This window comes from Monodelphis domestica, chromosome 7 (genome assembly GCF_027887165.1).
Source record: "Monodelphis domestica isolate mMonDom1 chromosome 7, mMonDom1.pri, whole genome shotgun sequence".
Lineage (NCBI taxonomy): Eukaryota > Metazoa > Chordata > Mammalia > Didelphimorphia > Didelphidae > Monodelphis > Monodelphis domestica.
This window is the reverse complement of record NC_077233.1, coordinates 256,251,238-256,267,702: the sequence shown is the minus strand read 5'-3', so window position 1 is coordinate 256,267,702 and position 16,465 is coordinate 256,251,238. Positions and strand designations below refer to the sequence as shown.

At 37.7% G+C, this 16,465-nt stretch overlaps 1 protein-coding gene across 1 annotated transcript in view; it reads left to right on the top strand.

The window, feature by feature from the left end:
* FOCAD (focadhesin) overlaps positions 1–16,465 on the top strand; it is a 384,441-nt gene that overhangs the window by 135,621 nt on the left and 232,355 nt on the right.

The following is a 16,465-nucleotide window of genomic DNA, read 5'->3' as shown; positions in this document are numbered from 1 at the left end:
TATAGGTATCAAATGATAACATATGTATAACCCAGGGAAATTGATTGTCAGCTCCAGGAGCGGGGGAGAGAAGAGGGGAGGGAGACAACATGAATCATGTAACTATTGGAAAATATTTTAAAATAAATTAATTTAAAAAAGAATCAATAATGTATATTGGTTTCAAGGCAGAATAGTGGTAAGGGCTAGGCAGCTGGGCTTAGGTGACTTTCCGAGTCACACAGTTGGGAAATGTTTCAGACCAGATTTGAACTCAGGATATCTTGTTTCTAGTCCTGGCTCTATCTACCGAGCCACTTAACTATCCCCTCTTCTTTCTTATCTTAACAGAGGGGGTAATCCTGAAATTGTTCCTGCTATTCAGTCCTTTTAGTTGTATCTGATTTTTCATGATCCTATTTGGTGTTTTCTTGGGTAAGATACTGCAGTATTTTGCCATTTCCTTTTTAAGCTCATTTATAGATGAGGAAACTGAGGCAAACTGCAGGAAGTGACTTCTTCTGGATCACACAGCTATTAAGTGTTTGAGGACAGATTTGCATTATGCTGCTTAGTTGCCCCAATCCTAAAGTACCTTCTTATTAAATTAATTTTGGAAGGTGATAAAACATGAAAAGCTAAAACTAGAGTAAACAAAAGTCATAATGGTCTAGTGTACAGGTATGATAATTGAAGTATTGGACCATTCTACCCCCTAGTGTTTCACTTTGACATTCATTTGACTTCTGCAACTTTATTTTCTCACCTAGAATTTGGCTGTAGAGGTAGACCTGAAATTACGCAAGTCTCTTACTTATGAAGAACCACCCATCAGGCCATCACAGAAATTTGACTTCTTTTTTTTCTGCCTTTACCCTTGGTCTGCCATGCCTACTATTACTAAGTTCTCTTCTCTCTCCCCTACCTCACCCCTGTCTATTCCCTTCCCCTTCCCATCCCCACACAGGGATGGAGTGTGAGGTGGTAATATTGGCACTAAGCAGGTAGAGGGAAGGAAAACTCCTGAGGCTGTTTCTCCCATCCCCTACCCCTTGCTCAACCCCAATACAACTCTCCTTGAGTTCTTGTTTTATAGTGACCAGCCTCACCCTCTCCTCTGCATGATTGTGGTTTGACTAGTCAGGTTGTCCATAAGCTATTGGAGATATAAAGTTAGGTCCAAGACTGTCTTTGCTCTAAAGGAGTCTGTGTTCCAATTGCTAATGGAAAGAACACAATTTGGAGTCATAAGATCATGGTTTGAATAACAGCTTTTCTGCTCTTTACCTGTGTAACTTTGAGGAAGTCACTAATTCCTGTGGGATTTTGCTTTTTCATATGTAAAAAAGGAGGGTTGAATGAGATTGATACCTACCAGCATTATATGGGATTCTATAGGACTATGGTTGCTTGTCTCTGCCTTTGCGTGGCTATTTTCAGTCCTTAATTCTGCCTCTGAATTAATTGAAACCTTCTCCATGAGAACTCTAAATTAATCCCAGTTGCCTTGTGCACAAATTATCTTTTATTTATTTTTGTACTCATTTTTTCTGTACTGTACTTGTATATTTACTTGTTGTTTATTTTCATAAAATACAAGCTTCTTAAAAATTTTTTTATTTTTATTTTTTCCAATTGCATGTAATAATTATTTTCAACATGGTTCCTAAAAAAATAAGATCCAAGTTCCTTCCAAAGTTGGTAAGCAGTTTGTTCTGGGTTATGTAAAGGTAAATTTTAGGGTTGTGACTTAATCTAAATTTAATTGGTCGCCAAGGAAATCCCAAATAAAATACCCAAGTAAGTTTGGAAATTTTATGGTGGTTTAATTAATATAGAGGGAAGGAATTAAGAAGAAGAGAGAGGGAAAGGGCATAGGATTTCTCCGGCCTAGCCTGTGCCAGGGGGAGTCCAAAGACCTCCGCCCCGAGGTCTTCTCAGAAGATTAGGGGCTTCCTAAGAAGATAGTGTTTTGGAAGGTAAAGGAAAAGGAATCAGCCTAAACTCTGAGAGAGCTCAGAGAAGACACCTCACCTGAACTAAGTTACTAAGCTTTCCCCAGTATTGTATCAAGGACACTCACTGCCAAACCAGGACAATAGCTGCTGCCATGCTTAGAAGCTCAGCATGCTGCTGCCAGCAACCTCTCCACGCAAAGAGGTCAGAGAGAGGAAGTGATGCCAAATATATAGACTGTTTTTACATTACTTTACCGAGTTTCCCATGTACCAATGGTAGCTTAAGCTTGACTTAGGACAGCCAAGGGGTCTATCAGTTGTTTCTGATTTGTCATTTGCTAGCACATGTCTGTCATAGGCCATCCTTCTCAATACTTAATCCTTAAGTAGGGGTGTAGACATTCCTGTTTTGTTAGACTAAGCAGGGTGTAGTAAATAAAAAATTCACAGTTACACAAGTATTATCATGCAAAACATGCTTCCATATATTGGTCATTGTTGTAAAGTGAATAACTCATACAGAAAATAAGCTTCTTGAGATCATGGACTGCTATTTTTATTTCTTTTGTCTATAGTAGTTAAATAACTTTAATTAATTTTGTCTTGATTTGTGAGTGCATACACTTCACTTTGCAGTTGCTTTTCATTGTTCAGTTGTGTCCATATCTTTGTGTCTCCACTTTGTATTTTCTTGGTAGAAATACTACATTGTTTTACTATTTCCTTCTCTAGTTCATTTTATAGATGTGGAAACTGAGACAAACAGGTTTAAGTGTCAGCTAATACATGTCTGAGGCTGGATTTGAACTCAGGGAGATGAGTCTTTGTGACACCAGGCACTCTAAACTATTCACCATTTAGCTGCACCAACTTATTTGGAGTAAGAAGTTTCTTCTAGGATAAACTCTATATTTCTATACTCAAGCCTCGATTGATACCACTTCTCTCAGCCTCTTCTTCCCTTTGGTTGGAGAGCTGGAGAGCAGCATACTAAAGTCCACTTTCTGTATGGTGCCCTTCCTACTTTCATCTCCAGGACACAGGAAGATTGTCTGGTGTCTCACTCTCTTGCCTCCTTTTGTGTCTTTTCCCTTTACATTGTAAGCTCATTGAGAGTTGGGATTGTCTTTCTTTTTAGTTCAGGTATCTGCCTTGCTTAGTTCCTGGGATGTTATAGATAAGGAATACATGCTGATTGGATTAGATTGTAGTGAATGAACACAGTCCACTAAAGGCAGACAGCTCCAGACCACTGAACCTGACTCTGCTTGCTTGCTATTCTATCCTTCTATCTTCCCTGGCCATCTTGTCAACTACCCTGCTTCTCTCTACCAGAAACAGCAGAAAAATATGCCTGGTTGATGGGGGCAGTTTACACTCTGCTTTTTGGAACTTCTACATGGGGCCATCTTGATAGATTGAGTGAATGAATCCAAAAAACTTACTACATTTGTCTGCCCTCATACCATCGCTTCACATCCATTGGTTTATTGCATTCTACCCTGATTTCCAGGACTTGTGCTTAGCTCTGTGATCAAGCCGATATTTTCATTGTTTCTAGAAAGGATGAGTTGGTTTAGTGCCTTTTGAATCAATTCACCATCCTTTCCCATTCATTCCCTTCTCTGGTCATCACTCCCAGGCATGAATTTTCTTTCACTTTTAGAACTAAACTCTTTGAGGGCAGTTATTGTCTCACATTTGTATTTGTGTTTTGAACATAGTATATTAGTAATTACTAATATACCTGGCATATTAGTAATTACTAAATGAAGACTTTTTCATTCATTCTATTGTCTCTAGGGATATATTAGTAGTCAAATCTAAAGACCCTTCAGCCCCTTCAAGATTTCTTATCTTCTTGGATCTCTATGTCATCTTACATGCTTCTGGACATATCAGTCTCCTAATTCCTGTCCTGCCTCCTCAATTCCCTTCTCTATCTTTTGTTGATTCTTCTTTTTTCTTTTTTTATCCCTTAATTTAAATTTTTCTTATGATTCTGGCCTCGGTCCTTTTTCTCTTTTCACTACCTAGTCTCTGTTGGCAATTTCCCCTCTGTCTTGGATTTTATCTGTGCAGATAACTCCCAAAATTCATCTTTCCGCCTTTTAAATTGGTAATTACTCTGCATACCAGCCACATTTCCCCCTAGATTGCTTGTGGCCAACTCAAACTCTTTGTGTCTCAAAATGAACTTCTCTTATTCCCCAAAAATGGTTTTCTTAGGGATTTACTCATTTTGCTTATTTGTAACAGTTTTTTATTCAGTCTTTCATGCTCCAGATCCTAGTGTTGTCACAGATTTCCCTTTCTTATTCACCTGGTTCTGTTCATTCTACCTTTATGGTGTCATTTGTAGCTGTCATCTCCTTTCTGGGGCTACTTCTTTGCAACTCTGGATTACCGCAAAGTACTACCTTTTCAGACTGACTATTATTCTACTCCTTTCTCCTAGTGCATCTTGCATATGCTATCATGTTAGTCTTCCTCTGTGTATCGCTTCTCAGGTCATTATTTTACTCAACTATGGATTACCGCAAAGTACTACCTTTTCAGACTGACTATTATTCTACTCCTTTCTCCTAGTGCATCTTGCATATGCTATCATGTTAGTCTTCCTCTATGTATCGCTTCTCAGGTCATTATTTTACTCAAACCTTTCCCTGCTCCCCTTTGCTAACTGAATAAATTTCAGGTTCTTTAGCCTTGTTTTAAGGACCTTCAGAAAAAGGGATTCAGTCTCCGTCTGTAACTTTGTCTTTCCCTCTTTCCGTTCATATACCCTTTATTCAGCTAGAATTGACTCCCCCTTTGTGGGGGGGGATGCAGTGAACAAATGGATGAACAAATGGAAGCATGGTCTAATCTGTTGATATAGGACCAGAAAAATGTAATGCGTCGTTTAGCTCTTTCTTTTGCCTTCCTTTTTATGCCTGGTACTTAGCACAATGCCTGGCACATAGTAAGCGTTCAGTAAACTTTGAAATCGAATTTGTTTCAGGAGATAACCAGGGGTTTGTGATATATTTGGGAAAGGACTCGAGGAAAAACAAAATATAACAAGTTTCCAAGAGGTAAATACTTTTAAAAATAAATTTTGGATGATGTCGATTCATTCAAGATTTAGCAAACATTCATCTTTAAGGTCTCTTGAGGTTTTGGGAACACTGTCATCATGTTTTTCTGATGTGCTAGAAATCAGCCAGAAACAAGTATTAATAATGCTAGGTAGGTAAAATGTAAAACAATGCTAATGCAATGAGGATACTTGAAAAATTATTTTTATGTGAAGAAACTCATTGTTCATTCCTAGAAACGTTAACAGGCATGACAAAAACTTCACTCCCACACCACATTGGATTTACTTTGTGGATGACACAAGCCCAGACACAAGCTCTTGGCAAAAGTTCAAAGACTTTTTGTTTTCTTGGAGGGGAGTTCATATGAGAGCATTCTGGGTTAGTGATCCAAGAACTGAGCTTCCTGTGTGAATTCCTGTGGTAGACTTGAAAGTTTTAAAAGCCTTAATTTTATTTAGAAAAGGGGTTTTGAAAATCATAAATACACTATGCCTTGGTTAACGGGATCTCTGTCTATTTTCTTAAGTTAGTACCCGTTGTATTTTATCTGGGAGTAGTAGTTGAGAGATGCATCTGTTTTTAGTATTTATGTTTCAAATATAATTTCTGCCTTTCAGAAACTATGAGCAATGTGATAGGTACTTTTTCTCCATTCTGATGCTTATAAACCACCCTTACTGCCTGGAGCCTTTCCTTTGATGGCAGCAGCAGAAGCAGTTGGAGCCTTAATGGTTATTTTGTTTGTTGTCTTGTCAAATTTTTTCTGATTATTTGCCTCCATGGGACTCGGATTCTGTTGCCATCCAACTATATTCTTTAAAATCTGTTTATTCTTTTTGTGAGAGCTGATAGGGCTCGAGCAAGAACATTTTAATGGTGTTGCTCCTGGGGCTGGAGTGGGTTGAGTTGGGTTATTCCTTTCCCTTTCTGGGGAAGGGAATGAAGAAAATAGGAGAGAGCCTCAAGATTCCAGGGAAGAGCTATTGAAGGGCTTTTGCTTGAAGAGCTTCAGTGAGGACGACCCTCCTGCCTCCCAAGGCAGCCTGTTCTTACTTTTGTATAGATCTAAATTTTAGGACGTTTTTTCCTTCTGTTGAGCCAAACGTTGATTCTATATAATTTCTGCCCTTTGCTCTTAGCTCCATCCAGTGCCAAGCAGGCAATACTATTCCTTTGGCAGGGACTGTGTTTCTTCTTGCTTATATTTATATTTCCAATGCTTAGAATAATGCCTGTGACATAGTCAAAGGGCGGCTCGGTAGCTTAGTAGATTATTGTACCTGGAGTCAGGAAGACAAGTTAAATTCTAGCCGCACATACTTCTTAGTTGTGTGACTCTGGCCAAGTCATAAACTCTTTCTGCTTCATTTTCCTCATTTGGTAAATAAGGATAATAATGGTACTGACATCCCAGAGTTTTTGTGAGAATACAGTAAGGTAATATTGCAAAGCACTTTTCATACTATAAAGTACTTTATAAATTCCATTAATATTATAAATTATTTAATGTAATAATTATAATTTAATAGTAATAATATATTGCTTGTTGCCATATGTTACCTTGCTTGATCCCTTGCTCTCATGACAACTCTATAAAAACACTTCAAAATAGCTATCTTGTCTCCTTTTTATCTAATTGGAGGTAAATGCTTTCAATTTCCTCAACTCCGATGGCGTGGTCTTGAGGCCACTCATCCTTAACATTCCTCTTCATGGTGATTTCTAGTTTTAAATTTCTCTGAATAGATTTGGATATGATAAAAGATCCTGTGTAGATACTTTGCTTCTTTTGTTGGTCATATTGTATTGGTTTATTTTGAGTTTCCATTTTAGTAAAATCCTGATATCTTTTTCAGATAAATTGGTTTTTAGCCTTAACTTTCCCTGTTTTTTTCAACCAAATATATATCTTTACATTTATTTCTATTAAGTCTTTTCAGATTTGACTTTGTATTTTACCCCATTTTTACACCCTAACTCAACAGATTAGTTGTCTTTCCAAATTTGATGTCATCTCAAATTCTGATGAGCGTTTCTCTCCGTGTCTTTATCTGATTTATTGATAAAGACAAATCAAGGGCAAACACAGATTCCTGTGGCATTCTGTGAGAGAACTAATTTCAAGTTCATGTATGAGAATTGAGGACTAGTTATGTGAAGTATCAGTGAATGCATTTATTAAACACTTCCTGTTTGCCATGCACTGTTATAGGCTCTGGGTATACAAAGGTAATTCCAATAAACCGTTCTTATTCTTAAAGGGCTTATATTCAAATTGAAGAGACAATATCTAAAGACCTAGATACACATAAAATAAAGTTTTAGAATGAAGTACTAGCAGTTAAGGTCTTCCTACAGAAGGTGGGATTTGAGCTGGTTTTGACGAAACCCTAAGAGGAAAAGGAGAGCTGATGGAACATGTGTGTGTGTGTGTGTGTGTGTGTGTGTGTGTGTGTGTGTGTGTGTGTTTGTGTGTGTGTGTGTGTGTGTGTGATATAGGTAAAGCCAAGGAGATAGGAGATAAAGTATTAAGTTTGGTGAAATGCATACAGGCCAGTCTTATTGGATCATAGAATGCTTGGAAAGGTGTAGAATGCGAGAAGACTGGAGAAGGAGGAAGGGGGCACTTAACTTTTAATTTCAGAAGAATAGGGAGCACCTATTGGTGGCTTTGTCAGACCTCCTGTTCATAAACATTATCTTGGCACTACATTGTACAATGGAGTGAAGAGTGAGGAAACTTGAGGTGGAGGAGATCATTTAAAAGATTAATTTCAAGTATTTCATATGAGAATCGAGAACTTGAAGTAGCTATGTGACACAATGGATAAATTTGACAAATGGATAGATATTCTGTGTGAAGGGTAAATGTTCTGTACTTTTTTTGGTGTGAAATGGGTTCATAAAGTCCATGTATATTTTCCATAAAATTAGAAATTGAAAATGTCAACCTGTCATATTTTCTTAAAATTTTCCTTAAATTGCTAGGCAGCCCCCCATGCCCCCTTCTTTGTCCTTTTTTTCTTTTTAAAATTTGAAGTGTTTCATCTGTCCTTTTTGTATTTTGTTTTGATTGCTGTGTGTTCATGTGCCTGGGATGATAGAAACCTTAGAAATCTTCTCTAATTCATTTTATCCTCTGTAACTTTTTCATTTGTCTGCTTTTTTCCACTTTGTTAAAACATTCATATTTTTGGTTGAATTCAAACCATTTGTGCAATTGGGTTCATGACTAATGTCCTGTTGGCTGGTTTTATGCCTATATTTCATCAAAGGTGAAAAGAGAGTTCTCAATCTTTTAAAATTGTAGATTCCTGCTTGGCTATTCTGCAGGGTCATAAGTAATTTTTTAGCTTAGGGAACCTTTAGAATATGTGAACTTTAATGGGCTCTGAATAACTGCTGTGAGAAAATGAGAAAATACATTATGTAAAAGAGAAATGACAGAGACCTTGGTTTGATTGTTCTCTATTCTGTTATAAGTGAATTCTTACCCCCTGAAGTAAATCCATCCTTTTTTCTGTTTTCTTAACACTTCCATAAAGAGGACACAAAAATGGAGAACTCCATTGTCTATAATGCTTTGCTATTATTTTCTCAAGTTCTTGCATCAGTTATTCCAGGTTAGTAAGCTTCAGAAGAATGTGTTAGCATAAGCCAAGTAAGCAGAAAAACTCCCAGGTGTCAGGGTAATGGTACATACACCCCATTTGGCAACCCACTTAATTGGCATGATGTGCCTCTCCCTCCCTCCCTCCCTCCCTCCCTCCCTCCCTCCCTCCCTCCCTCCCTCCCTTCCTTCCTTCCTTCCTTCCTTCCTTCCTTCCTTCCTTCCTTCCTTCCTTCCTGCCTTCCTGCCTTCCTTCCTGCCTTCCTTCCTGCCTTCCTTCCTGCCTTCCTTCCTGCCTTCCTTCCTCCCTCCCTCCCTCCCTCCCTCCCTCCCTCCCTCCCTCCCTCCCTCCCTCCCTCCCTCCCTCCCTCTGCAGCTAGTGAGTAAATTTGAACACAGATTTGACTCCTGGTTTAATACTCTGTGTACTTTGGCACCATCCAGCTGTCCAAAAGGTTAGAATTTTTCATCTAATAGTACGATAGAAACACAATTACAATATACAATATACGATATTTTATGACAAGTACATTTTTTGAGATAAAAACAAAATGTGAAATTCACGGGGCAAATTCATTACTGGCAACTGGCATCTGGGAGGGTTTTGTGAAGGTGGTGACACTGAATAGGTTTTAAAAGGGCGTTAGAAATTTAATTACTGAAGACAAGAGATGAGAGACACCCTACCTAGGAAGAATATTCTATGTGTAAAATGCTGGAGTAAGGTGATGAGTAGGGCAACGTTGGGAGGGCAGAGGATGTCATAGAGTTTATGAAAGCAGGCTGGCACAGTAGGGTATGGTTAAGTTATAAAGATTCTTGAATCCTAGGAAAAGGAGTCCGAACTTTATTGGGCTGGCATTAGAAAACTAGTGACATTTTGAGCCGTCTGTAACTGCTTAGAAGATAGTTATTTGTTAAGAGGCTATTAGGAGTCATTCATCACTGAGTAAGAAAGCTGTTTTGGGAAATTTAGGCTGGCCACCTGTGTTTTCCAGTATGTAAATTTGTGGATTCTTCACCAAAACCATACTAGATATGTATGCAAATCATTTACTTAAGCTTATTCTGTGCAGTGTGGAGATGCTAATCACCTGTATTATGGCCTTGGTCTTGGACAGCTATGAAATAAAAAAAAAAATTCAAAATGTTCCCCAGGCCTATGTCTGTGCCTTCTAGTTTTGTCGTTACATTAGCAGAGTTGTGGCCAATGGTCAAGATTGCTAGGAATCCGTTAGTTTTTAGCCTCTTTGTACACTTGACCCTAAATCAGAGTGTTGGCACCCTCAATCAGAGATCTTTGCCCAGTTGCTAACAGCTGACCTAGGGATGAACCTGGCCATTTTTGCTATAAAAATCAAAAGGACGTTGCAAGTAAGGGGAAGGATAACCCACAGCTTTCCTTTGGAAAGCCATAAAAAGGAATGAGGGGAGTTGTTTTTCTTGTATGTCCCAAGGCATTAAGAACATTTCTTTTATGGGACATTTGGTTGTCTCTGTTACATTGCTTCTGATTAGTATCTGCCAAATAACAATAGATGATAATGCATTAATATTTCTTGCAGTGGATATAGAAGTAGAGAATTTCTGGCAAGAATTTGATAATATTCTCAAAATTAAATTGGCATATCTTTTGATACTTTCTGATTTCCTCAAAATAAAGGTGGGGAAAAAAGATGAGGATCCTAATTTTAGATGGAAAAAAACTGTCTCAGTGGACTGAGACCCTCCAACGATATTTCGATACAAATTACATGACTATAAATTAAATACTTTCTTTGAGGAAAAACTGTACAGATACTCAACATTGTGAATAATGAATAGTAGTATAAAAAGTGAAATTATTTTTCTAAACAGGAAATAACTATGGTTTACTCCTCAATCATGTTTGTACAGCTAGAATACTGACTTGTTAGAGCAACTAGCAAAACTGTAATTGAAAAGATAATATAAATGACCCTGGGCAAGTCACTTAACTCCCATTACCTAGCTCTCACCATTTTCCTGCCTTAGAACCAATACATAGCATTGATTGTAAGAGGGAAAGTAAAGCTTTCAAAAAAAAGTCTACGAATGTAATTAATTCATTTGAAACTCAGTCTTAACGTATTCAAACGAGTTGTTGAAATGAATGCTGGATAATGAATGGGAGAAAGAAATTATAGACACAGTTTGTAATAGTTTTATACTGAAATTTTAACTGATGGAAATCATTTGCCATAACAAAGCAACCAAAAATATTTGAGAAAGCAAACAAAGCAGTAAACTTACTTGGCATGTGGAGAGAGGTAGCAGCCAAAGCCAACACTCATATATCATAAACTTTTTTTTAATCTTATGGACAAAGATAATGGAAGATTATGAGTAGCACTGCCTGATTAAACAGAAGTAGTGGAGAATAACATCAGTTTTTAAAAAGCTTGGCAGGATATACAACTAAACAAAGTCATCCTGAATAACTTAAAAGATGCAAGTAGGAGGATAACAATGAACAGAAAAAATGTAAAACTTTACAAATATTTAAAATAGGAACTTAATATTTATATTTTTGTTCATTCCACTCAATCTACAGTACTTTCATCTAGGGTCAAGCAATCATAATTTATGCCTGAAAGTTCTAGATTTTCAGTACTTTTTTATTCAGTTAAGTGAGTGGTCATGATTATTTGATCTGGAACATATAGCTTTATGGATGAGCAAAAGAATAAACCTCAAAATTAAAAATAAAAAGCAATTAAAAAAAAAAGAACCAAAAAACCCCCCAATCTTACTAAGATATTAGAGCTTCTACTGTTTTACTTTGATATCAAAGCCCCAACAGTAGCTATAGAGGAGGTAAAAATGTCACTGAATAGAACAAAGATGGTAAAAGAAAGTGGATCTGAACAAGCTTTATAGAAGGTAACAAATTCTGTTTTGAATGGGTTGAGTTTAAGACGTCTATAGGACATTTAGTTGGAGTTATCTGAAAGGCAGGTTAGCCAAGAGGTTAGGGCAAGATAAGCTTGCTTGAGAGAGAATCATCACCAGTATAGTGGTCATCATTACATCTGCAGGGGGTGATGAGATCACTAAGTGTCCTAGTATGTGGGAAGGTGAGGAAGGGACTTAGGACAGAGCAATATTTGGTTGCGATTTGAGCAAAAGAGATGGAGAAGGAACAATGTGATAGGCAGGAGGGGAGCCCAGAGAGTAGGGTCCTGAAAGACTAGAGAGAAGATGGCATTAAGGAGAATTGGGTGATGAACAATGCAATGAATTAGGGTCCAGAATTCAAAAGGAGAGCGAGTTGTGTTGCATTCAGTCCAATAACAAACACTTCTCTACTATGTGCTAGATATATAAGAGCAAAAACAAAACGTCCCTGACGCTCAGAGAACATCATTCTAGAATGGAAGACTGTGTGTGTACATATATGTACATAATGACGGAGTGATGAGATAGGAACAATAGTGTCATGTATGCGAAACACACATACATCTATAAACATAAATAAATATAAAAAAATAAATCCAGGGTTTTTAATTTATTCATAAATAAATGGATGAGTGAGAAAAGCATATTACTAGGATCTACTGGCATTAGGAAAGCCTTCTTGGAGAATTTAGAGCTTAAATAAAGTTTTGGAGAGAACAAGGTAAATGGAGAAAGGTATGGGAGAATTGGAATGAATTTCAATCATGGATGACTATAAAATCATGGACGGAGGAGGTGTAGTGGCTTGTGTGAGTAAGAGCAAGATAGCTAGTGAGGCTGGACCAGTTTTGGGGAAAGGAAGTAATGTAAAATAAAATTGTCTAGGTAGGTCGGGGTCAGAGTGTGAAAGCGTTTGAAAGCCAGAAGAGAAGCTTCTTTTGATTGTAGAGGTAATGGCAAATCATTGGAATTTTTTGAGTTTCTGTTTCATTGGGCATCTGGAGATTTGCAACTGGTGCACAGGAGAAAGAAGGAAATATATAGACTGAATATATAAATGCATGATTCTTTTGCATGTTGGTTTTAAACCCCTGTGAATTGATGAGCAGATATAATAAGCTAGTGCAGAGAAAGAGGTGAAGCCAAAAAAACAACTCCTCAGGACAGAGCTTTGAGATATAATCCTAGTTAGAAGACACAATATGGATAATGATGGAGTGATTAGATTGGAAGAATAGTGTCCCCCAGAGAGATGTTTTGGTCTAGGAGGCGAGGGTTATTGACAAGATCATATACAGCAGATAGGTAAAAAAATATGGACCAAGGTAATGATTTTTTATTAATTATTAATCAACATGCATTCATTAATTGCTTACTATGTGCTCAGCATTGTGGGGGTGCATTGGGTATATAAGGGAGGAGTAGTCTTTTCTATAGAAGCATCAGAAAAACAGCTTTTGCCCTCAAGAAGCTTACTATATTTGGTGAGGACTTTCTCACCCCAGGAGAGACTTAGGAGTGGGAATCAGCATCAGGAAAGGAACCAGTACAAGATTAAGTACTGAGGATGAGAGAATAAGAGGAGATGATTGTAGGGAGCAGTCAGTTGGAGGAGTTGCAAGGGAATAGGATCAATAAATATATATATATATATATATATATATATATATATATAAAGCACATATAGCCTTTATGAGCATAAGTGGAGTAAAATAATCTGGACTTGACCTAGACTAAACTTATAATTTCGTTTGTTATTAGAACTAAATGAGACACATGTAGGTCATTGAACAGTTTAGAACAAAATGAAGATTTGTTTAGCTATAGCAGGTGACGGATAGTCAGCAAGGATATTGAGGTTATGTCAGGTTGATTCAGCAGAACAACATTTTTTTGCCCAAGGTGTCCATTTTTTTTTTGTACTTAGCCAATTATCAGAGCACCTGGGGCTCTTAGTAATTTTTTTTTTGTTGTTGTTGTTGATATGATCAGAAAGTCATGTCAGTACCTTGAGCTTTTCCTTGAATACTCCGTCTAGTATTGAGGCTGTCTCCAATACCCTTTATGGAACTATTAGCCTATCTTGCATATTGGAATGCATTAGAGTTTTGCTTCCACACTTTAAACAATGACATGTCTAAGGCATTTGAGAGGGACAGAGAAGGCATGTTAGGGAGTTTGAATTGATCTCTGTTTTCCAGGAAAGTATGAGATATGATCTTCAGAGGAATGGTTTGGTTAGGCATGAGGAGAGAATATCTAGACCAGCCTCTGTGCGAAGGGTTAGGATTATTTAAAAAAGAGTTAAGGGAGAGAAGAGGGAAGAACAGAGGGAGACAAAATGAATCTTATAACTATAAAACTTATGTGGAATTTTGTTATTAAAATAAAATTATAAATATCATTATAAATGATAAAATATTTTTAAAAGTTACATTTTTTAAAATTTATTTGTTTGTTATTTATTTGTTATTAAAATAAAATTATAAATATTATAAATGATGAAATATTTTTAAAAGTTACCTTTATTTAAAAAAAGGATTTAAAAGATTATTTTATTGCAATGAAGGCGTGATTGAGACTGTTACTGAATCCCAGTTGTTTTGGTGAGGGGATTTCCTTCAGCTCACTTCAGTAGTTCTTGAGTAAGACAGAATACAGGAGTTTGGAATATTCCAGCATTGGGCTTCTAAGCATCAACAGAATGAGAAGACCGAGTGGTCAAGAAGGCAAAGAGAGCAGTATAACATTGAACTGGTTAACTCTTATGTCAGTGGTGGAATGAGGAGAAATGAGGTCAGAACAAACAAGGACATTAGCAAGGAGAAGCACTGAGTGAAGGGAAGGCCCAAGGTATCACAGTAAAGAGAAAAAAAAATGGGTTTATCAATCTAGTGAGAAAACCATTAAGATGGAATAAAAAGATTTTGGGAACTGTGGCAACATCAAGAGGAATTACAAAACTCAGCTTTGGTTCCAGTTTCAAAGGCTCGACCTTTTAACATTGTTTTGCTATTGTTGTGTAGCTGAAGAAAAATTAAAAGTATGGGTCACCCTATAGAAAATGAAGAGATGCCTTTTAGCTTAAGGTTTTTTTTTTTAAACCTTTACCATTTGCCTTCAAACTAATTATCAGTTCCAAGGCAGAACAGTAAGGGCTAAGTAAGGGGACTGAAGGGACTTGCATAAGGCCAGAGAAGTTAGGAAGAGCTTGAGTTCAGATTTGAACCCAAGACCTCCCATCTGTAGGCCTGACTCTCTATCCACTGAACTACCTAGCTGCCCCAAAACTCAAGTTTTTAATGAATAAAGAGAGTCCTTGAAATCAGGAAGACCTGAGAGTGTCCTTGAAAACCCAAAGTCCAGCTCTGACAGCTGGTCCTCCCTGCTGCTTGTACTTTCCTCACTCTGAGATTACCATCCATCTGCACTGTGTGCATCTACCTTTGTAGGCATGTAGTTATTTTCATGCTTGTCTCTCACAAAAATGTGAGCTTCCTGAAAGCAGAGACCCTTTTTTCCCTTCTTTTAATCCGCAGTGCTTAGTTAGCACAGTGTCTGGTTCAGTAGTAAACAGTTAATAAATGTTTGTTTGTAAGCAGGCTGGACAACGGAGAGGCGAATGAATAAATGAAAAAAAATGCTTTTCAACCTACTATGTGTCAGGGACTGAGATAGAACTATAAAACGAAAGACAGCGCCTTCCCTCCAATAATTGGTATCTTAGGAGGAGAACATAAAGTAGTGGTGGCTGGTGCATGTGGCTTTCTTCCTGGAAGTCACAGATTATTAATTGATGTGTGTCATCAGTACTTCTGTCCTCCGAGTGTGGGCTGGAATGTGTTCAAGGGCCAGAGTGTACATGGCGGCCTGCAGATTACTGGTGAGACGTGAATTTAGAGCCAGGGCTAGTGTCTGCCAGGTGGCGTAATGGGCCAAGGGAGTGGGTTCACTCTCACTTAATCACCAGTTAACTAGGTCAGTCCCTAACTGGGGATTGACTAAATTGAGTGGATTGACCCCCCCTGGTCTTATGGTATGGGGAGTTCCACATCGTCCTTGAAAGATGCTAGTCTAAGCGGGTTGGGACTACAAGCAAGTGGTCTGGGAAGTGAATGTGGAACACAGCGTTCTGGGTACCTTCTCCGTATCAGGAGAAATTGGGGAAGATTCCTAACAGTTTGGATGAAATCTTTCTGTTGATGTATTGGAAAACTGGGAGAAGAGCCAAAGAGGATACACTGGTATTTATGGATTATGATTTATTTTGTTGAAGGGAACACCTACAGCTGAGATGATAGATCCATTTGGGGATTCTCTTGTCTCCTCAGGTTTCTCTTTATCCCTTTATAAAAATCATAATAATCTTAATGTGTGAGTGAACTTCAGCTCTTGGGTTTGTGTTGCCAGCTTCTCATACATGGTGGGCTCTTGATGACTTCTTCATGGAGTTGACTGGATATTTTGGTTCAAAATTAGAAAATGAACAATATGGAAATAGGTTTTGTGTGATAACACGTATAATCCAGGTTGATTGGTTGCCAGCTCTGAGAGGAGGCATAGACAGGAGTGAGAGAGACAGTTTGGGTCACATACCTTTGGAAAACTGATGTGGCCATTTGTTATGACATGTAATTGGTTAAAAAATGAGTAGATAAATGACCAAATTACAGAAATAGGGACTAGATCTGTGATTTCATTGTTCAATTTAAGAAAATTTCTGTCCGTGAGAGAGTTTCTTTTCCTATAATTTATAGTTTTAGAGATTTACCCAGAACAGTTTGAGGTTAAATGACTTGCCCAGGGTAATAATACAGGTACGATGTGCTATTTGTTTACTATTGAAACAGGCACAGGGCTGAGGATAAGAGAATGGGGGGGAAATAGTCTCTGCTTTCAGGAAGCTCCCATTTTCATGA